The 25,798-nt window shown below is 38.4% G+C and overlaps 1 protein-coding gene across 2 annotated transcripts in view; it reads right to left on the reverse strand.

The window, feature by feature from the left end:
• Teh1 (tipE homolog 1 phospholipid transfer protein) overlaps positions 1-25,798 on the reverse strand; it is a 38,595-nt gene that overhangs the window by 2,802 nt on the left and 9,995 nt on the right. The gene's annotated exons all lie outside the window — the stretch shown is intronic.

The following is a 25,798-nucleotide window of genomic DNA, read 5'->3' on the forward strand; positions in this document are numbered from 1 at the left end:
GAGTAACAACCCTTTCTTTAAATCAAGTATCAAATGAAAAAGAGATCAGGCGGAGTAATAGAAGTCCTTGTATTCCACTTGAAGCCTTGTTGTACAGCAAACAGTGTTGTTAAACGCTCAAAAAGGCTGCGAGACTCGCAAAAAGGACACAAAAGTGTTGTAAATATAACAAAAATATTCCTAACAGCACAAGATCAAAAGTGATCAAAATTAATTTATTATTATATTAACATATAATTTAAAAACACTTGCCAAACTTGCCTTTAACTTTATAAATCACCTACCGTTGGCCATAATTACATATATTTTCTACTGGTTTTCAAACTCAAGTTACAGTATTATTTTAAGTTTAAAAATTCATATACAAGAGTTCTAAAAATATAGAATGTTATAGAAAATCCATTTACATAAGAACTATTTTTAAATACTCCACTTCAGTTGATCAAAATACCATTAAACAGAGTGTGTCACCTAAATAAACTTTAAAGAATTGCTACATTTTACTGATTAAAGTTCTTTACAGTTCCGCTGGCAAACATAAAAACTTTAAAGACACGTCCGGAGAGGGGCAAAAAAAAAGTATTCGAAATAAACCCAGTGCATTGGGAAACTGTAGAGATGAAAATGGGGGAAAGCTAGCTGGCAGAAAGGAAAGCTAAAAACTTTATCGCACCGAGTGCAGGCAGACAGCTGCTGCTCCCAGGAACATGTTGAGCCAAGAAAACAACAAAAGTTAGCTTTCTAATTCCAATTTCACCATCAGTCAACAGTGTTTTCATTAATTGCAATGTGTGTGTGTGTGTGTTTTTTTTTTCTGGGAGAAAATCCACTTAGGAAGGTTTATTTTCTGTAAAACATCTTTGTACAAATAAGGCTTTCTATAATTACTTCATATTAAGACAGAACTATATTATATCATTGAGAATTTCAGGATATTTTGCAATGCAACAGCTGTACTTAATTTGATTTTCCATTCACTAGGTTTTCCCCTTTGAGTGTGTGTGTGTTTATTTATATGCACCTGACACTCGCAGTGCGTTTTCCTTGCTGCTCCTGCTGAGTCCTGATTTCATTTATTCGCTTCAATTGTTACATTTATTTATTATACACACCGTCATGTATATATGTATGTATATATATATACATTTTCCCTTTATTGTCCAAGATCCGCGACCCACGACCTAGGACCACCACCGCCAACTACTTTCCCCATCTTTTTCTTCTTCTGGATTTTTCCTTTATTTTTCTCGCTTTTCCCACCCCCCCCGAGGAACGTTGGCTTCTGGTGGTCGTTCGGCTTCTTTATCGTGGGGCACCCACTGAATTGAAGCTCCTTTGTTTGCTTGTTGCGGATTCGGTTTCGCATTGTAAATGAAATGGAATTAAATGAAATGTGAAATTTATTGTATTTAGGGGATTTCCATGCGACAAGAGCGCACTGCGGAAACGGATGTGGATCTAGAACTGGTGGCTGAATAAAGCGAAACAATGCGAAACAATCGCATTTTCGCTTACTATTTCAAATGTAATTTATACGCGTACTTATGGCCCCCACTGTGTTCGCTTTATTGGCACTCTACTTTAGTTTTATTATTGTATTTGCTCTCTGCTCCTCTCTCTACCATCTGCACTTCTATCGCATCATATCGGGTTAAATGCGAATCTCATTATTACAAACGGAAGTTGTATCTTCCGTCCAAGGTATGTACGTAATTTTAGTAAATTCCCCAAGCTTACACAGAATTTAATTCTGGCTCACACACACACACTACACACACCCTGGTTCTGGCCACTTCATAGAAAGTTCGAAATAGTTGCTGCTGCAAGTTTCGGCCCCGAAGCAAAAATAATCGAAACAAAGCAAGCAAAGGCTAGAAGATATTATGAAAACTTTCGAGTGTTGGCAACTCCTCGAAATGCGCTTAAGTGAAATAATTAAAACGAGAAGCATAAAAAATGCCAAGCCAAAAAAATAAAACATATTGGAGAGATTAAAAAAACTGGTTTCTCCTAGCTCCAGCCAAGGAAACTATGCCAGGCTTAAGGCAAAAAATAGTTGGCTTAAGCATAGCAGCTCATACTTTAGGTCAGAGATTTTAATAAATAACTGAGCAAAATTGATTAGCAGAGAATTTTCCAGGGGGAAGTATTTCAAAAATGTTCGTTGCACTTCTTTAAATATTAAATTTATAGTCTTTGGGGAAGTTTACTTGTAATCAACAGAATATGAAAATTTTCTTAAATCTGTATAGATTATATTTAATTTTTAACTCCTTTTAACATTATTATATTTATTAAATCATTTCTTCTAGTTCCTCATAAATTTAATTATCACTTTTTCCATTAACTTCTTGAACTTTTTCCATAACTCTTGCATTTCACACTCGGAAACTATTAAATTAAATTCCCAACTTACAATGGTTTCTGTCCCAGAACTTAATTGAGTTGCTGCACATCCTGCAACAGGATATGATTTAAACACTTTTCAAAGTGCAAATGCTGGCGAGTGCTTCAAGTTTTTTTTAGGGTGAGACGAATGACCATTCATCAGCATCAATAAGGGAAAGGATGCAGTGGCATTAGGGTAACATCAAGTGGCAAAGACAGGGGAACGTGGCACTCTCTCAGAGTGTTGCAAATAGTTGGCAAGCTGTGGAAACTCTGTTCCAATTAAAAATGCAACAAATTCAAGCACAAATTGCTGCCATGGTCACATGGAGCAACAGCAATAGCAACAGGCGCAGCTGAAATGGTAAACTGCAACTGCAATTGAAAAATATAAAGGATGCCAATGCAATTAAAAAGCTTTTTCAATTGCATTTAACATGAAATTAGTTTCAAGAGCCATAAAAACCATGAAAAGCTGGTAAAAGTGCCTGCGGTTATCTGTCGGTTTTCTTTGTGTCATTTTGTAGCAATGTTACATCAGTATGAGTTTGAACTTTCCCATTGAATTCATGATTGAAATCGATTGAAAATCCCACCCTTTCTCATACAAGTTATAGGTGCTGCCCTAATATTTTTAACAGCTTAAATCAATTGCAGAAAATAATATCCAAAAGGGATGAATGAAGTTTTGAACTCAAGAATTTTCCGGTGAATAACTATGGGGAAATCCCACTTGTCCCTCCAACGAAACTTAACGACTTTCGTAAAAGTTTCAACTGGGCCAGGAACTCATCTCGAACAATAACCCAAAGCTAAAGTGGTTGTCAGAGTCCTGGTAGGAACTCCATGACCAACACAGCTTTATGCAATTAACTCCCGCCCCCTCCCATGGAAGCCAGGATTCTAGGACTCCAGGACTCAGGAGCAACCCTCGGGGTCAGAGGAAGCTTATTATAAACGACAACAAGTAATGTAAATGCCAACTGGCAGTGAGAAATGGCCAAAGGCGGCACTCAGCCAGGACCAAGGGCCGTCAACCGTGCGGAGGAAGCGAAACCAGGTCAAACAGGTAACTGAGTCTATGTATGTGTATGTATGTATATTTTGGAGGCTTCAGGGAAGGAGGAGGAGGGGAGATTGGTGTACTGCAAAACTTTTCAATGTATTTAATTTGAAAATGCGACACTGACACTGCGGCGTGCTGAATGCCTGGTGTAAATTAAATTACACGCGCCACGCCTCTCCCCCCAGCTCCAGGCAGGATAGGCTGGCCAACCCGAAACACGGTACATTAAATTTTCATTTGGCCAAAAGTTCCACAAACTTTGGTAACAAGTCGCAGGCACAAGTCGCTGCAAGCAGAGTATCCCAAGGCGCGTGAAAACAACAAAGATACAGATACAGATACACAGATACAAAGATACAAAGTGACGGGTGTGAAAGAGCTGCCCGGCTTAGGGGTCACAGTGCTGCGGGCTCGGGGCTTATGGCAACCGAAAATCCAACTAAAACATCAACAGCAGCCACGGCCCGGCACCTGGGCCAGAGCCAGAATTGTCCCCGTCCGGCTCCTGTCCAAATCCGCATCCTGCAGGCGACAAGTAAACACAAGCGCCAACACCCTGGCCAAACACCAAACATTCTGGTCCCCCAACAAAACACCCACACAAATGTGACAAGAGAGGGAAAAGCAGAGGAAACTTAAAATCTCATTAGTTACATTTTTGAGAGGACACAAGCTTTGGCTGTCAGCTCACAACACCAACAACCAACAGCCAACAACTTGAAGTTTTTGGACTCACTCTCGTTGGAGTCTGGGGAAACTATCTCGACCTGACCGACCACCGCCTTTCATTCGTCTCTCAGATAGTTTAAGACGATAAAATCAAAATCTTTCAATGAGCGAAAAACTTTGCCTAGCTAAAAACTAAAATTGGCCCAAGCATTCAAGCTTTCAAAGAGCATATTTCAAATTATAAGTATTATCGATAATTGAAAATCTTTTTACGCCCAGCAGACTCCACTTACACATTGGTTTTGTGATAGTTTGAAGATCAAAATTAATCTGTGGTTTTATAGGGAAAAGTATTACAGATTAAATTATGCTATCTAAGTTGTTTTAAAGAATTCGAGATACTGGATCTATTCCTTAGTTTGCTTAGTATAAAATAATTAAGAAAGCTATGTCGTGTATTATGTTAAAATTTTACGAATTTCCTAAACTAAACATATTAGAAATATAGTTTTCCATAACTAAATAGCTATTTTAAGGTTTGTTAAGCAGTGATTAATATTCTATAATAAAGATTCTATAAAGTTCATAAGTATTATTTTATTTTTAGAAAAAAGCTATAAAAAGTTCAAGATATCGAATAAAAATAGTATTCCTATATAAAATATCGAATTTCGTTGTTGAAAAGTGTTTTTTTATAACCTTTACAATTTGTATATTTAAATAATAAACATTGTTTTCCTATACTTAATAGCTTATTTGGTTATTGTAACATAAAGCGTTAATTGATCTATAAACTGCTAAAAAAACTGATAGAATCCCTCTCCCTGAAAAATCCTTAACATCTGAATGAAAACATTTACTTACTTTTTTTTATAGAAAAGTAATGAAATTTACATTTATAATTTTTATATCCATCAATATTGACATAAAAAAATCGCATTTTTTCTGTGTTTGCGAAAATGGTTTAAAAGCATTGCCATCGGCGACTATATTTGAGAACTAAAAAAGTGCATTGGAAAATATTTGCGTATATATTTTAATTTTTTAACATCTCCCGACAATATGCCCGAGCACGTTTCTACATCCGTTTGTATGCACGGGGCTTTTGACGAACACCCAAAATGGCTTGGCCACTCCCCCATAACTTGGCTAACACACACTCTAACATATACATATACATATATCGGTGGGTGCTGTCTTCCTGGCCATATGGCAGCACTTTAAATGCAAATGAAAGCGCTCACAGCTCACAGCTCAGAGCTCAGAGCTTGTCCTCGGCGTCTGCGTTGACGGCCGATGTTGTGCGTCGAGGTCGAGTTACAATTTGAGAAGTGCTCAGGCGCCCCTCGTCGCGGACTGGAAATTTGCATAAAGCTCCGAAACTAGAATGAATATTCTGGGTTGGTCGTTTCGTTGGCCGGGCCTTTTTCCTTGCGGTCCTGGCACGTGACTGCCTCATGGACGGCCAAAAGTTTTTCCTTTTTCTTTTTTTTTCTGTGTCAAGGCGCTGCAGTTGCAGATACACTCGGGCTCGGGCTCGGGATACTTGTTGAGCCTTTGTCCTTGTCGTTCTGCCAGATACAAACACACACTGGCACACTGGCACACACCTTGAACACCTCCTGTAGGTCACAGCTACAACCGCCTAACATTTCAAATCAATGCCCAAGAAAAGTCAAACAAAAGTTTGAGGGGAGGCGGAGGGAGCTGGTGAATTTTTAAAGGCCGAAAACAATCGGGGCGGACTCCGGAAAAGTGCCAGCTAACTTTTGTTTTGTCATTTGCGTGGGCGTGGCCCAATTCAATTGCCAACTTGCAGTGGAGAAAACTCAAACAAGGACTTGGGACTCTGGTCGTAAGCGGTAGGCGTTGCCCATTGATATTAAGTAGCCCTTGGCCGGAAAGGCACACGAGTACAATTCATCATCTGTCGTTCGCTGGAAAACTTTTGGCAAATGTAGTGAAAAGTTTCCGGGGGGTCATCGAAGACGAAGATGTTGATGTTGCCGCCTGGTGGCCATTAATCAAATCCTGGCCCGTCGGCCAGCTACGTGATGTCTGGCCCGCTGGCCATAAATAAAACCCATCTCCAATGTACTGTCATTCTTTTTCGAATAATACAAAAAAAATACAAAATCCTAAAATAAGGATTTATGCAAATAAATAGCACGTTCTGGTTTGGCAATTGCCGGAGCGTAAATGCAATCGATGCGGCGGGAAAAACCTGGAAACCCTGAAATTTAGTTTCCGTTGATTAATTTCCGCTCACAGCTCAATCATCGGGTGCTCGCCATTTTTCGCATATTTCTTCCGTTTTAATATCGTTGCCACTTGACAGCTGAAAATCGAACTGGAGAATTGAGTGTCGGAGTCCTGAATTTAATTTCTGGGGCTTCGTTAAAATTTCGATCCAAATGATTTATTTGCCTTGGCCGCATTGATTTCGGGTTCCATTTCGATTTCTGGTTTTATGGTTTTCGTCACTCGATTTCTGATGATGTCTGGTGTCTGGTGTCGTTGTCACTTCCCACACCATTGGCTTAATGAAATCATTCCCCAGCACACACACCCACTCACACTCGCCGTTAAACGAAATTCGCTGCTTTGGCTGTGCGCGACAACGCGGCGTATGCGTAATGCGATTATTGAAATGTGTTGATTGGAATCAAGTTTGCATTTTAATTGGATTGCCATTGTTTGAAAATGGATTACATATTTTAGTTATCTCAGTTGGGAAGAGCAGCGTCAGTGCTTAGAGCTTAAAATTAAATCAAAATGCCGCTGGCGGAGCACTCCATAAACTGGGACGACCATAAATTATATGCACTTCCCCACACTCAAATCCTTTAAGCCCTCTTTCCCGAAAGGGAGGAATGCGTGGGTGCAAAGAGCAAATATGAAATATTTCCGAAACGAATGTGCCATAACAGTTGAGTGAATAAAACATTAACAAATATTTATTTTCATAACCGCTGCCGTTGCTCCGGCTCGGCCCCGGGGGTGTCCTTTTATTTTATTATATTTATTTGGCCTCCGTTTCGGTTGGTTTTTGCTGTATATGTATTATTTTTTTGGCTTGGCTTGGTTCGGGTTGGGTTTTGCCTGCAATAGAGCATGTCCTTGCCGCTGCTGCGATTGAGATTACACCAAGCGGCAAATAAATAAAACAACGAGAGCGGCATACACACACACACACAACACACAATTGCTTCCGCCACTCGAACCGGAGTTAAGGCCCGGTTCAAAGGGCAAACCAGAGTTGCACCGCAGAGGGTTTTCCCGAAAGTTGCGGGAAATTCCACAGCAGCACAGCCAGGCAGAGCTGCAGTCAAAGCAGTGGCAGCTTTTTTTCCAATTTTCCGCTTTTCCTCCTCACCTAAGCGTGCTAATGCAGCGTTTAAGGCAAAACTCTCGCCACTCTCGCATTTATTTCTCTCTTCGTGCGTTTTTTTGACGTGCAAACCACACAACAGAAATGGCAGAACGCCAAGGAGCACCTCACATTTTCCCCAGCCATTTTCCGTGCCATTTTTCCGTCATTTCCCCGCTGCTGGCCACGTAAATTGCGTAAAATCCCCACAGCTAAAGCTGCGAAGCCAACGCGTACTCCTCACTAATTGCACATTTTTATCTCAATTATTGCGGCTTACTTTCCCAGAGTCTTGGGAAACAGACACAGAGAAAGAGACTCCAACGGTTAAATGGAGAAATGGAGAAAGGAGGGGAGAGAGTAGATGCAGTTTGGAGAAAGGACTACGGAGCTATCCATTAAGGGATTATGTGGAGACTTGGCCTTGTTGCACATCCTTTGCACAATTTCAGCGGTTAAGCGCATTTAATTTCCCTTTGATACCATTCAACGGAAAACCAACAACTTGGCCAAAATGTATATGACAAGGTTTTCTCGGAAAATTGTGAGCATAATCATTACTGAAAATGTAGATGAGGTATTAAGTTTGCCAGTTAAACTCAGTCTTATTTTGTTTATAAATATATAAAATTCAAGTTAATGGAATCTATGAAAGGATGTTAAAGTCAGGGCTTCTGTTCTTCTAAAAAAAATTTTAAATCGTTTCAGGCTTTAAACTTGATACTTTCCCAACTTCTATGTTTTTCGAAAGGCTTTATTTTTCGGTAAAAACAGAAAACAGTCTATTGTTGCATCTTGTGCCTGTTAAAACTTTACCCAAAAATAGAGAGAAAAATACATGGATTTTCGGAAACTTTTTTTTTTTTTTTTGGTTCAACTTTAAACCCATTTCTATTATCAATGCAGGCCTGGGACCTCAAAAAGTGTGTGCAAACATTGTGGGCTGTTCTAGGACCAAGTGAAGCGTTGCCAATTACGAGCGGGCGAGTCAACAAACTCAGTCAGCAGTTTGGGCGCCAAAAAGTATGCAAAGCACGAATCGAGGAGCAAGTCTGAGGAAGTCCCACTCCACTCCACTACCCACTTCCTCTCTCCTCCTTTTGTCAATGAGCCCAAGTGAGTTACTTGTAATTACCACAAAATTCAATATATACACTCGTAGCTGCGGTCCCTGCCCCAAGGATGCCTAGAATGAATGGGGGATGTAGGAGTTGGAGGAGCTGGAGGAGCTGGAGGAGCTGGAGGAGCTGGCACAGCTGCTGCCATAGTCAAACATCATTTGGCATAGTCGCAATGCACAGAGAGAAAAGTTCAAAGGGTATATGACATAAGTTAGCAAACAAAGAAATTGGTAAATTCTATATTAAATGGTGAGGAAATGAGTAAAATTCACAGTTTAATTAAATAACAAACATATTTTTAAACCAAAGTAAGTTTTATTTTATTTCCAAAATCAGTTACTATTTTGTAGCCGTGTGTAACATCGTTTTGCCTAACGATCCGACCATCGACTTGCGTCATATTCCTCCAACTTGTCGAAGATGCGACGACCGCACGCACCATCACATCCCAGAACCACCATACCATTTCAGGGGATTCCCCCGCCAACCAGCAGTTCAGGAGTAGGAGTTGGAGGAGCTGTCTCGAAATGGCAGCTGTAAAAAATCACAGCATCAGCATAAAAGTGCTTAAAAGCAACCGCCGTGTCCTTAGATCAGGGCATGTTTTTGCTTTTTGCGCTTCACTTTGCACTGAAATTTTCCCCCAAACCGATTTTCCACACCGCCATTTTCCTCACGACCCATAAAAGTTTCAAGAAGTTTTTCTCCTACTGATTTCTATCTTACCGAGTTTGAGTTTCCTCTGCTCTTTTAGCATTGTTGCTGGCCAAAAACTCATCTCATCAGAGTTCGGTTTCTATGCTTTTAATGCAATTATTCGGAAAAATAAATTATGAACCATTTTAATTGGTACGAAACAGATTCCCATTCCCATTCCCGGACCTTCTAGCTCGTTAATGCGGTAACTTAATTCAATTTCGCATCTTAATCCAATCAGCAAATTGAAGAATAAGTGGTAGTAAGATTCAGGGTGGTCTACAGAGATAATATTACATTTTGCATTTTAATTGGGATTTACTAATTAAAAAGTTTTTCCCAGCTTATACTTTTGGTGGGAAAACATTGAGTGAGAAATGCTGTGGGAGGGAGTGAGCTTACATGGTTAGATAAGGACCTTTGTCAAAGGAAACAGAACAATTCACTCCTTTTTGGTGGGATTATAATAGATAACTGACCCCATTTTAATTAACAAAGACTCTCGAAGGGATATCCAACCTTAAAGTTTAAGGCTTACTTTCAAAAGTTGCCAAGTTTTAATGCAGATTTTCAATTGTAATTGGCTTAAAATAAAAGGAAAGCTTAAGATATTTATATATTTGCAATAAACACATAACAATAATGATTATATAGACATAAGGGTCTCCCTAGAGAGTTTTTCATGGCTTAGTAAATTAAAAGAAGCTTAAACCCAATTCCAACTTCGGCACGCATCATTAAATTCGCCTATGCAATTTGCAGGCGATTGACACAATAAAAAAAGGAAACAAGGGGAAACATGAAGGATAGAATACGAAATAAATCGAGAATATTGCGCATAAATGTATTTAAAATTACGCATTGCTCATACGCAGCGTATGGCAATATTTCCGCTTGGCAGCGTCCTTTTTGTGTCTGTGCGTTGGCTCCTGATGTCCTGAACAGGAGACTTGGTCACTTGGTATTCCGCTCACGGACACACAGCTGACACGTCGGTGGCCAGCGGAAAAAGGGGAGGAAAAGATGGAGCCAGGAGCTGGAGTCAGAAGTCAAAGTCGAAGCTAGAGCCGCCTGGCACAACATCCCAATCGCATAGCAACAAGGGACACACCACACATGCCGTGTGTGCTGCTCGGAAAAAGGGGGTAATCGAAACGTATCGAATCGTATCGAATCCACGGCTACGCAGGCCAATTTGCAATAATATTGATTTTTCATTTCCAGTTTGGTCTTTGGTTTTATATTTTCGGTTTCATTGCCAGCAAAAACTAAAGCCAACAGAATGGCCAAAACAGAAAAAAAAAACTTGACTGGCTCTAGCACGTTTTTGGCTTGGCCATTTCCAATGCCGTGCAAAAGTCAGCGATGAGCCAACAATAACACACACACACCACATTTAGGCACACACACACACACTCCAAAACCCGCACGGCGATTATAGAACACCCACCCATTGGCATGTCCTGGGGCCAGTTAAATAGTCAAAGGACAACGGCGCTGGCGTCAACGAAGGCGACTCTCTTTGCCATTGGCAAGCATAAAGTTTACAACACTGAATGGTTACGACCTTGAAATACCTTTTTTTTATGAATATTGTTTTTTAACAACTCTGCTTCCGCATTCCGAACTCTGCACTTTGGCATTTTCGCACAAAATTCGTTTTAAAGTGTAAAAAAAAGGGATGCCTTGGGTTTTTTCGTTGACTTGTTGGGTGTTTATGGTCTCATGTAAAAATTATGAATTTTCCTCAAATAATAATATTTTGAATTAAATGTAGTTTTGGGGTTGTATATAAAAATAATAAATATTTAATCTAGCTTTAAAACTTTAATAATATTGAAATATATATGTAATTTAACATTTATAATCACAATAATGAATTTTTGGTAACATGTAGATTATTATATTTACTTTTTTTATACCATTGCTGGGTATTATAATTTCAGTCAGAAGCTTGTAACTATGTGAAGAATTCATTTCCGACCCTATATCTCATATATGTACATATATTCTTAATCAGGATCAACAGCTGAGTCGATGCAGTCAAATTTTTAAAAATGGCCAATTTGATCTTTTTTTAAATTTAAAATTGAGTATGAAGATTTACTAACCCAATAAAAACTAACATAGAAAAGCGTTCCATGTTATAATTAATACTTTTTTGGCTTAGTTATGAGTTTTTAAAAATTCGATTTGTAAAAAAAATTGTCACATAAAAATGTCGCTTAATATCGATACATAGAATATTTTTAAGCTGAATTATTATCGATTTCCGATGCGATCTCATAAGATACATATACTGAAATATATCTAACTTAAGTTTAAAATAGAAATAAATATTACTGTAATACGCATATTTATTTAATTTTGAAAATATCTTATACATTCAATATCTTTTCATTGTATTTTAAATAAATGCGGATACATCTTTATTAAATGTTAATAACTAAAATATAAATAAAAGTTACTGCTAAACTAGAAATATATCCGGCATAGCTTGGCATTTAACCATTAAAATCTTTTTCAAGCCTAGAAAAATTCGAAAAACTAATAAAGTTTGTAATCAGATAAAACTTTGCTCATATATACCCGTTGCTAATCAGGCCAAAAAAGGGTATATGGCTGTAGATGTTTTGTGGGCGACGCGACTCTTGCCGAGTGGGTTGCCAAACAAAGGCAGCACAAGAAAAAACAAAACAAAAAAACATCATAATAAACCAGCAACAAAAACACAAACCAAAAGTAAAAGCAGAAAGCAAAAGCAAGCAAAACAAAATTAGTTTCATAAGTTTTTTATGAGTTCATCGCTTTTTTGTGTGTATGGCCAGCAAACACACACTCGCACACACTCGCACACACACACACACTCACGGAAACTGTTACCAACACATGGACATGGAAAAGTCGCCTCGCTGACTAACCAGCTTTTGTGCCAAGGGTCGAGCGTTGGAGCGTTCGTCGCGTGGGTGGACGCCCAAACTCTCCAAACACCAAACCGGGGAACCGCCTACCTCCCTTTTCCCCCCCCCCTCCCCCAATGCCACCCCCTTGTTGCTACAGCTCTGGCACTTCCGTTTACCCCCTGTCCTTCCCCAACAAACAAAAAAAAAAACCTATACATTTACACTGCACAAATACTTAAACATTCTTTAAACATTTTTATATTGCTTAATACAAAAAAATTAGTCAGACCTTTATCTTAATATACAAATAATGCCTTTATTTAAGATGTAATATTTTTTAAATAAAGCATAGAGTAATTTCTTTCTAAAAATATGTAAAATTGAGAAACTTTTCATAAAATTACGTATACGCCACCATGGCTGGGAATCATTTTTAATCAAAACATAATTTTATAATTTATATTGAAACGATTTAATAAATAAATAGGTAAACCATTATGAAAATAAAGTAAGGAATATCTCAAAATGTTGAAAAAATAGTTGATCTTTTTATAAAATTACGTATACGCCACCATTTTTGATCCTAAGGAAGTTAAACTTTCTTTATGAAAACATTATTTTTAATTTATGTGGAAAAGATTTAATAAAGAAATATGTATACAATTCTTAAATGAAATAAGGTATGTCTCAAAATGTTGAATAAAATAACGAACCTTTTTATATAATATTACGTATACGCCACCATGGCTGTGAATCTTTTTTAATCAAAACATTATTTTTATTTTATACTGAGACGATTTAGAAAAGAAATATTTAAACAATAAAATAAATAAAATAAAATTAGGTAAGTCTCAAAATGTTGAATAAAATAAGGAACCTCTTTATATAATATTACGTATACGCCACCGATATTGTTGCAAGTTATAACTGAGCAAAAAGTATAGAAAATTATAATTTAATAAAAAAAAACAGTTTATAAAAAGAACTTATTACATATGTCTTTTGATAAAGGAACTACGTAAAAGTAAATGTTGGATTTCAATTTCTTTGGATTACAAGCTGGCAATAAACCTTAAGTTAAGTCAAATATTATCAATGAAAAAAAAAAATTAAGTATTTAAATACTTAAATAAATAAATATTTATTAAAAGAGAAAAGATTTTGTTTCCAATACATCCACATAAACCAAACTTTTTATTATTTGACTTTATTTTCGAAGAAAACTCTTCATATCAATTTCCTTTTTTCCCAGTGCATTCACACACACTTGGAGGAACTTTTAGGCAGGCAAATAATTCACAGAAATACAAATATATAAACACATATATTTATATGTATGTTATATAGCAGGAAGCCAAGTAAAATATATTGCGAGTAAATTTCTTTTGTTGCTCGGCTAGACGTTTAGTCACAGCGAGCAAGAGAGAGAGAAATAGAGAGTGAGTGAGAAAGGGAGAGGTAGCAAAGGCAATGGCGACAATTTGTTAAATTGTTATTGTTATTTCTATGTTAAATGCTCCACTGCCCTCGCAATGGCCACCCAAAAGCAGCAGTAGCAGCCCCCCTTTTCAAACCACCCACAGGAGGTGCCCCTGGTCCTTTTGCTCCTTGCTCCTTGCTCCTTGCCACATTGCCCCACCTCCATTGGCGGCTGCTGCACGTAACGTCGATCTGCATAAATTATGTGAAATTTATAAGGACAACACTGAAGGCAGCCTCTGGCAGCTAGAAAAACTTATTACGCAAAACAAATATTGTACAGCAATTTCCTTTTTATTGTTCGGCTTTTGTCATTTCTTGTTTTGTTTTTTTTTTGTATTCTTTGCAAACTGACCTCCCTAAGATGGCGGGTCCTTGGAGGTCCTGTGGGTGCTCCCACTTAGAGGTCTATTTTAATTTAGAGATACTTATTATGCAGCTGCAATAAGAGGTTAAGCGATTTGCTGTGAAACAAAAAACGGAAGTGGGTGCAAAAATAAAGAGAAAGGTAATTATACAAAGGAAAGCTTAAGTCGCGGTAGAGGAAATGGTTGAAAAGAAAAAGTTTACATGGAAAAAGGGAAGTTTCCTTCTCAAGGAGGTTGGTGCAAGGAGTTTACTAAGTGTATTTATAGAAGAAATGGTTACAAACTATGCCATTAAGCAATTTATTTCCTGAATAAATAGATATATATATATTTGGATATAGCATAAACATTATATCTGAGATTTTAAATAACTTGTAAAAGTGAGTATACTTTATATTAATATATTTATATATCAAGACTTTAACTTGATTAAATTGAATTTAAAAACAATTACATGTATTCTCTGACAACTTTAAGACCGAATCACAAAGATTTAATCAGTTTTTAAGCAAAATATCGAGTTGAAAAGGTCTAAGCTTTGCTTTTAATTTAACAACCTTAACAAAAAAATCAAAAATTATCTTTAATCTATTCGATAAATGTTTAAAGCCCGCTGGCTAAACCCTAATGAGTTGTTTACCTTGTGGGAAATGGGGAAAATGTAAAGCAAACAATGGAAAATAAATTGCATTTGCAGTTCCAACGCTTTCCCAATTACAGTAAAGAGCGCATAAACTGGGTGGGAATGGAGCGGAAGCCCTGTGTTGTGGGTCATCGCCAGTCATTCCACATGTCACATTCTTGCACGGCATATGACTGACCATTTCCGCTCACCTGCCTTTTTCCTCGTATGCATGTGTGAGTGGCGGAAAAATTGAGTTCAGGTGAACTGAAACCGTTGGAGCCTTGACTTCCATTAACCCAACAAAAAAAATAAAATGAAAGCCAGGCAATAACAACGGCAACAATGTCCATAAACAGAGCAAAAGGCAATTCCGATTCGTGTGAAGCTCTGCGAGTTACGGGGGCTTAAGTAGCCAGCCCATAGTCAACGCCCCCGCGGTGGTGACCAGTGTTAGCCGGAACTCCAAAAAACCACCCACCACCACCAAGGTGCCACCACCCAATAGGCCATACAAATTGATTTTCTCACACCTCAAGACTGCCGCACGACAAGCTGATTTTCGCCCGCTCCTTCGTCCTTCTTTTCGTTTCTGATAAAGTCGAGCAATACAGTAAATAAACTCATCCAAAACAATTGAAGTTTCAGGCAGGAATCTTAAGGCGGTTAAGGTGCTTAGGCCGGCACATGTCAATTATCCGATCACGGCTCTTCCCTGACAGCCGAAAGGCAGTCAGTCCGCCGGAGTGGTTACCAATCAATTAGTCCGCAAAAGGAATTGGAATACTCGTCTTTGGACATGGAGTTTGGAATGAAGATTCTGCCTCTGACGCAGGCCAGATTAATGTTTACTTAACTTGACCATTAATTCGTGGAACCTGACAGCTGCCGATTAACTGAATCAGCTAAAGTTTGATGTGTTTTTTGAAAGATTAAAGGAGTTGGGATTAGAGGAACTGTCTTTAAATAGAGTTCGAATAATTAAAAACAATTCATTCTTAAAACAAGAAACCGGAGAACCGAAATATATTATATATCCTCTTGCAGAGCAAATCCATCATAGCTCAGTCAAAAATATATTAATTTCAATTCGGAAAGTTGTTCTATGCTAATTTTAATAGGTTAACAAATCTGCATACTCAGTTTTCAAATTTAACAACTTCAATTTTTTGTCAAATTTTGACAATTTTAATGATGTAACCCCTTATAAAATTTTCAATTTTCGAAAAAATTTCAAAAAATTATTTTTCGACCGGACATGGATAGATTGATTCAGCTTTTTATGCTGATCAAGAATATATATGGTTTATGGGGTCGAAAATGAATTCTTCACATGGTAACAAGCTTCTGAGTTTTATAATGAGTTTAATGACTTAAAAACATTCGACTGCGTCTTTCTTTAATATAAAAGTTGCTTGCGGGATACTTTAATTAAAGTTTACAATAAGCCATTAAATTCTTACACCATATACATATTTTAATTACACATTTTTTCTGTGGCTTAAATTGCCCTTAGCCCCAGGACAGGTATCTTGGTTAATTATAACAAAATATTGATGTGATAAAGCAAAAGCAATTTTCAACGTTCACACGAATGAAAGGCAATCTGATATACAAACACTGATATATATATATAGATATATAATCACATGGGACAAACACGGGCAAACATAAACATGCAACACACAATTACAATTACAAAACACAAACAGATCCTGACAAGCCTCAGTTGTCATGTGCAATTTGCTGTGAAAGGTCGAACTCAATCGATCGATGAAGTGCTTAATTGCCGGCCGAGTTGGAGGTGGCGAAGGGTCATACACACTCGCCGGGCTATGCGCATTGATCCATTAATTATTGACACTTGTTCGGGCTTAAAAATTAATCAGTGATGAGACGCGGAGCAAGCATTTTCGTTACCAGCTTCCCAAACCCGACAAACATTCATCATTTTTACCACCTTGATCAATTATTTAGGAGCGATGGCAGAGAGATTGCGAGGCAAGCTACTTAGCGGCTTAGCCGAGGTCCTTGGACTCTCAAACCCTCGGAACTCTCGGCCGGGGTGACGACAAATGGCCATTGTGAATTCATGTTGGTTTCGACACGTGCCAGCCAGGAAACTGACCCAGCTGGCCAGGCCCAGCAAGGTCAACAACAGATTTATGGGTCCACAAGGATGGGTGGGACACTTTCCAACAGGACAACTTGCAAATGCCCGTGGCTGTTAATCCCAACAGAAAGGGTTATGGACACGTCCAATGCTCGGAATACTCGGCAGGATCTGCTATCTCTGATTAAGGTTCAAAACGGACGGCAATTAAACAACGTACCAATCTCATCGATCTGTGGTCGGTTTTAATTAGCGCTTTTTCCCCAGGACACCATCTCGCTGAGCTGAGGATTTCATTGTATGTTTTATTAACCTCAATTAGTGCGTGCCCCGGCATCCCCAAACTCACCCCCAGAGTGGCTAGTGTCCATTGCAATCTGATTGCTTTTCAATTAATTGACAAGCCATCATAATTGATGCTCTGTTCACATGGTCAGACATTCATTACACGGATGGGAGCGGAAAATTAACTTATTGCCCATCAAGTGCGGTGAGTGCTCATCGGGTTTTGTTTGTTTCCTGTTCTTAACTTAATATTCAGTGAATCCAATGACAATGCGATGTGATTAATAACATTTAAAACTGTGTGTGTGGAATTTATGATGGTTGAAATAAGGCAGAATATTTTGAACAACAAAAGGAGGCTTTAAACACATTATAAAGAAACAAAATTAAGCTTTAAAAGGGGTTAAAAGTACTTTTCCTAAGAGATTTTATAAGATTACTTTGTTAATAATATAATTAAACATTCCTTAAATTATGAGAACAATTAAGAACTATAGAGATAACCCTTTTAAATATTTAAACAAATACAAACTTTAACAAAATCGAGCTACAATAAAAGCAAGGCGTAAGGAGATTAAGGAGTTTTCACCCAATTATACAATACTCTTGGGTATATTTGAATATATGTATTTAAATACTTGTAAACCCCATTCGAAACTCAATTCAAAGCTCAAAAATTCAGCATTCGTTTGCCGTTCTTTTTTGATGACTCTCACAATACTTAAAAGTAAGCGATAAATTTAAATCAATGGCTCAATAAGAATGATTTAATTGCGTTTTCATTTGGCCGACAGAGCAACAGCATCAGCAGCAGCAAAGTGTCTGGTGAGCTCTTAAAATTCAAATTAAAAGCCAGAACGTGACCAAAAAGTGAAATTGTGCGGAGGGCACAATATTCTCGGGTTTGATAGGCAATTTGCAGTCGTAATGCAAATGCAGGCAGTTGGCAAAAGTCACGCACAGCCTAAGGACAGACGCAATAATAATAAAGGCCGCAGGACAGCGAAATTATTTTACACATTTTTGTTTAAGGCGATAAACTCACAAAACAAAACAAAAAACAAATGCAACTGGCTGAAATATTAGAGGCAAATGCCGAAGCTTAATGGTCAATAAATCGATTTGCTTTCGGCAGGCAAAGCCACGCACTGCAGCCTGCTCTCTATAGTAAAAGCAGGAGCAGGAACAGGGACAGGAGCAAGGACAGGAGCAGGAGCAATTGGATTCTGGTGGAGATTGGAGGAGGGCCAAGGCTTATCGGCACGCATGCACGCAGCTGGCGGCAATTTGGTTGCGAAGATAAAATATTTATTGGCCACATAAAACGGGTGAAATTACCAGGGGGGCCCGACCACATCCTGGCAGGAGTCCTGGCGTCCAACGTCCGGTATATTGAGTATTCGATCCTTTTGTAATTCCCCTCTGCTGTCGCATGCCCATTGAACTCGAGCTGGAAATCAATTTCGGAACCCGGTTCTCTATTCAACAATTTTTTGGGGTTCCACAAATTAGACAAATGATTTTGGACATTTGTCATAAAAGCGCTAGAAAGGGGTCTCCATTGTTAAAGGACCTTCTTTAACCCTTTCTTCTTTTGTCCTGGAAACCTTAAGTCTAAACGTAATCGTTTTTCTATATTGATTGAAAGTATTTGAAGCTTGCCTAGTTATTAGGTAAGTCCTTAAATTGGTTGCCTTTGGGATTAAGTTAAAATAAAAGTAAGTCTTAATAAATGCCAGAAAATTAATAATTGGCTTTACTAGATTTATTAATACATTACCTTTCATTAAATAATTCCCTATACATTTTTCATTTGGTATTCAAATTAATTTTAGTATTTATCTTAAATTGGATTCATATTTTCCAGCTTTCCGCACATAAATATGAATGATTAAATAATTTCCAATGAGCTTAACAGTCAACAAGAAGGTTTCAGTTTAAAATCCATGAATAAAATTCAATATTATTCGATTTTAAATTAATTAATTAAAATATTATACTCATGCATCAATTAGTGTTTCGCAATCTGTGACATCGTAGAGCATTTCATTTATCATCCTTTGTTTGTACTTCCGAAAATTTATCATTTCAGGGGAAAACTTCAAAAAGAGGCGGAAACTTTTGTCTTAAGCGGCTGCAGGAAAGAGCGCAAAAAAAAAAAAAAAACAAAAAGTTTAATTAAATAAATAACAAAATGCTTTGCCAGCGACACAACAACAATTCATTAAAAAGAGAGCGAAACACAAAGGGAAGCCAGTCGGGGTGAAAACAAACAGAAAAGTTGAGGCATCCTGCCAGGACGAGGACGAGGACCAGGACGAAGTCGGGATACGTTTCTGCAAGGCTTCAGGACTCGCTGGCAAATTAAAAGCCAACTGTGAAGGCGCCCATAAATCTCGGCTAGCAGGTGTGTGGGCGGTACTGGGGGATCCTTTATAGACAAAGGATTCTAAGCAAAAAAGCGGGCAGCCACAATAACTTTTTAAGAAATTATTATGTTGTTTTTTGCCTGTTCGCCTCTTTGCAGATTGCCATGGCCGCCGACGAGAACTAGCATGGACATGAAACGATGTCGACTTATTTGCATGTTTGTCAGGGGTTTTCTTTATATTTTCCCCTACTTCCCGGCTTTCTGTTCAGTTCTTTTTTTTTTGTCTTCTATATTTTCTGTGGCTGGGTACTTTTAGTTTCCGGCGCGTTGCACTTGGAGCGAGGTTTCTGACAAAGTTGCCGCCCTGACAAACAATGCCAAATCGCGGGGGCGGCAGCGGCAACGGCAGCGACTGTGGCGGTGTCCTTTCAAATTGCGTTGAAAGCTCCCGAATGTCCCATTTTCCTGTGGTTCTACTTGTTGTTGTTTTTGCTGTAAGGGGGAAAAGGCCAGCACAGAAAAAAAGAGAGAGAGAGAGGAGCAAATAGCGAAAAAAAAAAATAAGGAAGAATGGGAAGCCGGCAGGACGAAGGCAAAAAAAAGTATGTGACACGAACAACGTTCCGGAACAGAAACGGAAATTGTGAAATATACAAATGTTCGTCTTGTTTAGGTGAGTTACATGCAAACTGGCCGCTACACTGAGAGAAATGATGAAGATACTTGTTAAACATTTAGTATTAGAATACATTTTGAAGTACTTTTTATGCCAAGCATCCTTGAAGTACTTTGCTAACCAAGTAGGTTTATAACAGACAGAAGAAGAGGCTTCTCAGAACGCTCATTGTGTTTATATTCTTGCTTAACATCAACAGACGAACCGATTTAGCCATACACATCTGTCTTATGTTGCCTTAAACTTCTGCAACATTTACATTTATGTTGACAGTCCCTATAGCTGTTCTTTAATATGTTTTTAGCAACGTTTATCTTTATTTAAGTGTTGCTCAACATGATCCTAGCTACATTAATCCCTATTTGTCAACATTTTCTTCTGTCTTCCGACCTATTTAATTAAGTTTTTTCTTTATAAATTTGAATATAAATACAATACCTTAATTAGCCATGTATTTACTTATTTATTAATATTTTACCAACAATATTTCGGATATCAGGTATCCGTTAACGTTATACTGTATCATTTATACCAATTTATAGTAGCTTCAGGAGCATTTCCAGAACTTCTTTGAAAGTTTTTAATAAGAAATCATCTTAATTTAAAGTTAATTTATGAAGATTTGGGCATAATTAGGCCTTTTCCAATGTTGCAAACTATAAAAGGGCTTCCTTTTCACACTCTTGTTGCTCTCAGAGGCTATTATTCTTTATTACATTATAAACTTCAATAAATTCACTATTTTAATGATTTATCCTCTTTATTATTATTTTTTTTTTTTTTTAGTGCATCCACACCCACTGAGTGTCACCTTTGAGCACCCAGCTGCCGCCCTCGCGAACAAGTGCGCCTCCTCCGGGCTCTGGGCTCCGGGCTCTGGGCTGAACGGACAAGGGTAAGACCCGTTTTGTAATAAAAATATATGGATCTGGCTTGGACAACGGCAACATGTCACATTGTTAAAAAAAAAACACAGAAAGTAAAATAAGCGGAAACGGAGGACAACGAAGTGGAGCAATCCCAACAATTTGTAGCCGGGCGTTAAACGCGGGAATATCCGGTAAAACACGCTTATTAAAACGGCAGCATTTAGGCCCGTTCACACTCCCACTTTTTGTCCTCGGGGATAACAAATTGGAGGGACGACAAATAAGACAACCCAAAACAAAAAAAAAAACAATGTCGATCATGTAATGAATGTACAAGAGACACTTCAGGCGGAAATAAAGGGGAGGAAGCAATTGTTCACATTTTGCAAACAGGTTTTCGGTACTTGCTTTAATAATTTAAGCTTCCATTTAAAAATTGAAAAGCAAAGGCAATCCATCTGAAAGGTTATTCATATAGTAAAATGGATTCAATTGTCCATCATGGCAAACATTTGCTTTACTTCAAACAATTGAACCAAAGTAAACAGAAACTCGTGCATATTATAGGCAGTTTTTAGATATTTATTTTTTGTTTGAAGAGAAATGAACTTCTGTAAAAGGAAATTTTGATAGCAAACTATTGAATTTGAAGCACAAATTTTAAAAGGTTTTTAATGAAATAAGAAAAAAAGGATGTTTATTTTAGAGATTAAAGAACTAAATACAAAGAACTTGAATAGAGGCTTAAATTAAAAATAAATTTTTAACTGCAATGAAATACCAATATATGTATTTTATTGATAAGCTATTGAATATTGCAATTGAATTTAAAGAACTTTATTACATGAGTAAATTTGCAGTTCATTGAAAGCCTTTGTGGTTTAGTAGAAAATTCCAATTGAAATAATCGATTTGAGAAGGTCCTTTTGTCCAAAATATGCCTTTCTCCGATGATTGCCTGTCAATGCCAAACGAGGCAAGGAATATCGTAATTAGTTTGCTCCATTTTTTTTTCTCTTTAGTTTTTGTTTTGTTTTAATTAAATCAAATAACCGTAAGGCTTTGATAATTGGTCCTGTCCCGGCCGCAAAGAGCTGTCAGAAATCATTGCAAATATATATTGGCAAGCCTGAAATTGAGCAACTGCAACGGCAAAAGGAAAATGCCTTTTGGCAGACGGCCAAAAATGCAGGAGCAGAACACACAGAGAAAGGATTTGTAATTACGAAATTAAAACAGCGGCAGCTGGGCCAAAAATGCATGATGGACTGTCCAAACTAAATGGATGGAATGGGGGCACCGCCAACTAGATGGATTGGCATTTGGACAGACAGAAAGACAGACGATGGGCGTGGGATCAGCCTTGGGTGTGGCTTGGTAATATCCGCTCGCCCATGCCAGCTGAGCTCCAGCCGGCAGAGCCTGCCACTGACGGATGCACAGGATGCAGCACCACCACCAGCAGCAGCAGCAGCAACATAACCCACAAAAACATGGCCAACAACAAGTGCAACGTGTCGTGACCGAGGCCACATCCCAGGCATTTCATTGGGTCCTCGAGTGGGTAGAATCGAGCTGGAGCTGGGGCTGGGGGTTGCCAAGGAGGCTAAGAATGCGAACGGAACGGCAGGTGGTCTCTCATTGAAATTTGTTGCATTATGCTTGCGATGGATGCTGGGTTGGTTGTCCTTGCATGCACTGCTCAGTGCGCTGCACTTGATTGTCAACAAAAATTGCTCTGTTGCCATGTCCTTGTTGCAACGGCAGCAGCAGCAGCCGGCACTTCGTTCTGAAGTGACTGCCAAAAGGACACACACACAGTCGTAATTAAATTTTGTGCCACCGGAAAGAAGTGAGAAGCAAAGAACTTTTTGGCGGGCGGATGACTTCAAATTTAATCACCTCTTGCGGGCCAAATTAGAGTCAAACAATGCGACATTTGTTGACAATTTAAGCCTAAGCAACCACACGTGGGTGTCCTTCTTGCTCCTTGCCGCACGTAGACACGACTACACTTGAAAACGGCCATAAAGATAAATGTTTTATATACGTGAATTGCTTTGAATAAAAGCATTGTTTGCCTTGTGTTTCATGGGCAGAGACACACACAGAGACAAACAGACTAAACTAAGATGAACGAACAACACACAGACACTGAGTTTCCCCTCAAATAATAACTCATACGCCCCGTGGTGCGCGTCTGCTGGCACACTTGAGCGAATTCACATTCACGCTTTTACATTTAAAGCTTAATTGCGATTGTGGTGGTGGTGTTGTTTCGGAATTCCTTAATGTGCAGTTAAAACTTTAAATGTTTGTTAATTCAAAAGTGTTTATATGGTAATCGTTTAGAATGAATTCTAGCTTTAAGTACATTTTCCCCCAAAAAGCAAACCTTTTTTTGGAATTTTAAAGCAGCTGTTCTCAGCATGGCATTTAATTTAGTCCATATGTCCGGGACATTTATATACACACATATATCCTTGTTTATACGATGTCCTAACAGCCATATTAAACCGAATGTCCGACCATTAAAAATCGCACGCGTTTCCCTAGCAAAAACGCAGACACATGTGTGTGTGTGTGCGTAATTTATTATGAGATCCTTCATCTTAAAGGGGGCGAAAATAAAACGAAGGAAATAAGCTGGCTTGGGCCATAAATTCCCTTTTAATAACATATTCATATTTAGATAATATCCAACTCTTGTGCAATATTTATGCCTTGCATTTCCCCAGCACAGATGTGAATATATCCTTTAAGTGTGAGGATTGGATTGTGCAATGTCAGACGCTTGAGAACTTTACCAAGTTATGTAGACACCTAAATTATCCGGGAGCGACGACGACGACGACAAGAAATTCCAGAACTTGAACTTTTCTGTCTCGCTGCCATTTTTGTTTTTCCTGCCCCCAAAACTCCAATGAAACAGAGAGAGAGTCCCTTCTTCCGTATCATCCTCGTGGCGTTTGCAGTTTCATTCCGGATTCATAGTTGGGACTGAAAGTTCTTGGCATTTACGTAAGAGCCTTCATGAATATGTATTCCCCAAGGAATGTGTGTGTGCTCGCGCGTTTCAGTTCATGTTATTAATGAAGCATTTGCAACGTCTCCTCCATTAACTTAGCGGACTTTCCCCCCCAAAAAAAAAGCAAATGATAGGGTCGTAGGGATTTTCTGGGGATTTACATGAATTGACTGACGACGAGGACTCTGACTAGAAAAGCCACGCCCATCGCAGGCCAATCTCCATCACCAATTGCCGATTTCAATGGCAGGAACCGAGCAAGAAATGGAAATTTATTGAACAGCATTCATATGCTGCGCATTATTAATATCGATTGGATGGGGGTGGCATTTGTGGGTGGCGGCGAAAGCTGAGAAAAGGCGACTTTTCACGCCCTCAGGGTGACTGGCGCATCTTGAGGATACTAAACTATACTATACTATACTATATACATGTGTGTGTTTGTGTGGGTCCGAGATTGAGATAGCTTGCATTTTCCTAGTTCCCTTTCGGCGCTGATAAATAAAAAATAGGCCACTACAACAATGTGGGGGGAAGGATGTGTATCCTTGCACCCTCTAGATAAAGGAGATCCTTTTTTCTTTTTTTTTTGGGATCTGTGTTGGTCTGTGTTACTTTTGTCTCCAGCTTGGCATAAAGGATACGTGACGGCTGCACGGGCAACATCTGTCCGCAACTAAACGGCATTTCAGCAATAATCAAGCCTCCTTTGTTGTTGTCATTAGATTGCGGCAAGCTGCCAAAGGGAAAAAGGAAGAAAAAACCAAATACAAATCCCAAACTCAATTCAAATCGAACCCAAGTCATGTGATTATGTGAGCTTTTAGGGGGCCCAGGCAGGTGAGTCCTTCGCCAAAGGTGCAGTTTTTAAAATTGATTGGAAAGCGGATTATAATTATACCCAGCAAAAGGATAACCCAAGAATATAACATGGTTTGTGAGGAGAAATATGTATGCAACAGGCAGTCTTAAATGTTAAAAAAACATTACGAGGAACCGCTCTTATTTAACTAAAAATTAGTATCAAAAAGGGGAGCTAATAGTAACCAATGTCAATGATGTAGAACCTAATTTTTTACACCTAATACTAATTACTAATTATTGTACCACAAACTTATATTTTTAATTAAGATAATTAAGATAATTAAATATTAAAAAAATACTTCTGCCTTTAAAAATATTTGCAAGTAGTTTTGATTTCTTTCAAGTACAAGCCACATGCTAAAGTGTTTTTAAAAACTGTTGTGATTTCTGAAGCATTCTAGATATATTTTTCTTATAAAATCATATGTTTTCTTTCCAATCATATTGCATTTTCTTCCTGGCTCCGCCTGACCATCAACAGCCATCAAATTTTCGACAAATAATCCATCCGTTCGACCGAAAATTCATGCATGTAGATGGCAACGGAAAAACACACACAATTCGTAGAAAATCATTTAGGAAAATGAAAGACGTGACTTCGTTGCATTCTCAGCTGCTTGGGATGTTCATAAAAGGAGCAAAATTGATTTTTCTATAAAAAATAAAATAAAAGAAAAGGAAGCCAGCACAAAGTGGCACACTCTCGCACACTCGCACACAAAGAACAACCAGCAAAAAAAAGGATAAAAAGAAAACGCTTCTAGGCAGCCGCAAAAGCAGAAACAGAAGTAGGCCACACTAGGAGCATTTCGTCCCCGTTGGCACCCACAAACCAACGAACCCCCTTGCCCCTCCATCTTGCACCACAAACCCCTATTTCCCAAAACCCCTCCCCCTCCTCCCCTAGCTG

This window comes from Drosophila serrata, unplaced genomic scaffold (genome assembly GCF_035046125.1).
Source record: "Drosophila serrata isolate PLE 108 unplaced genomic scaffold, ASM3504612v1 contig_241, whole genome shotgun sequence".
Lineage (NCBI taxonomy): Eukaryota > Metazoa > Arthropoda > Insecta > Diptera > Drosophilidae > Drosophila > Drosophila serrata.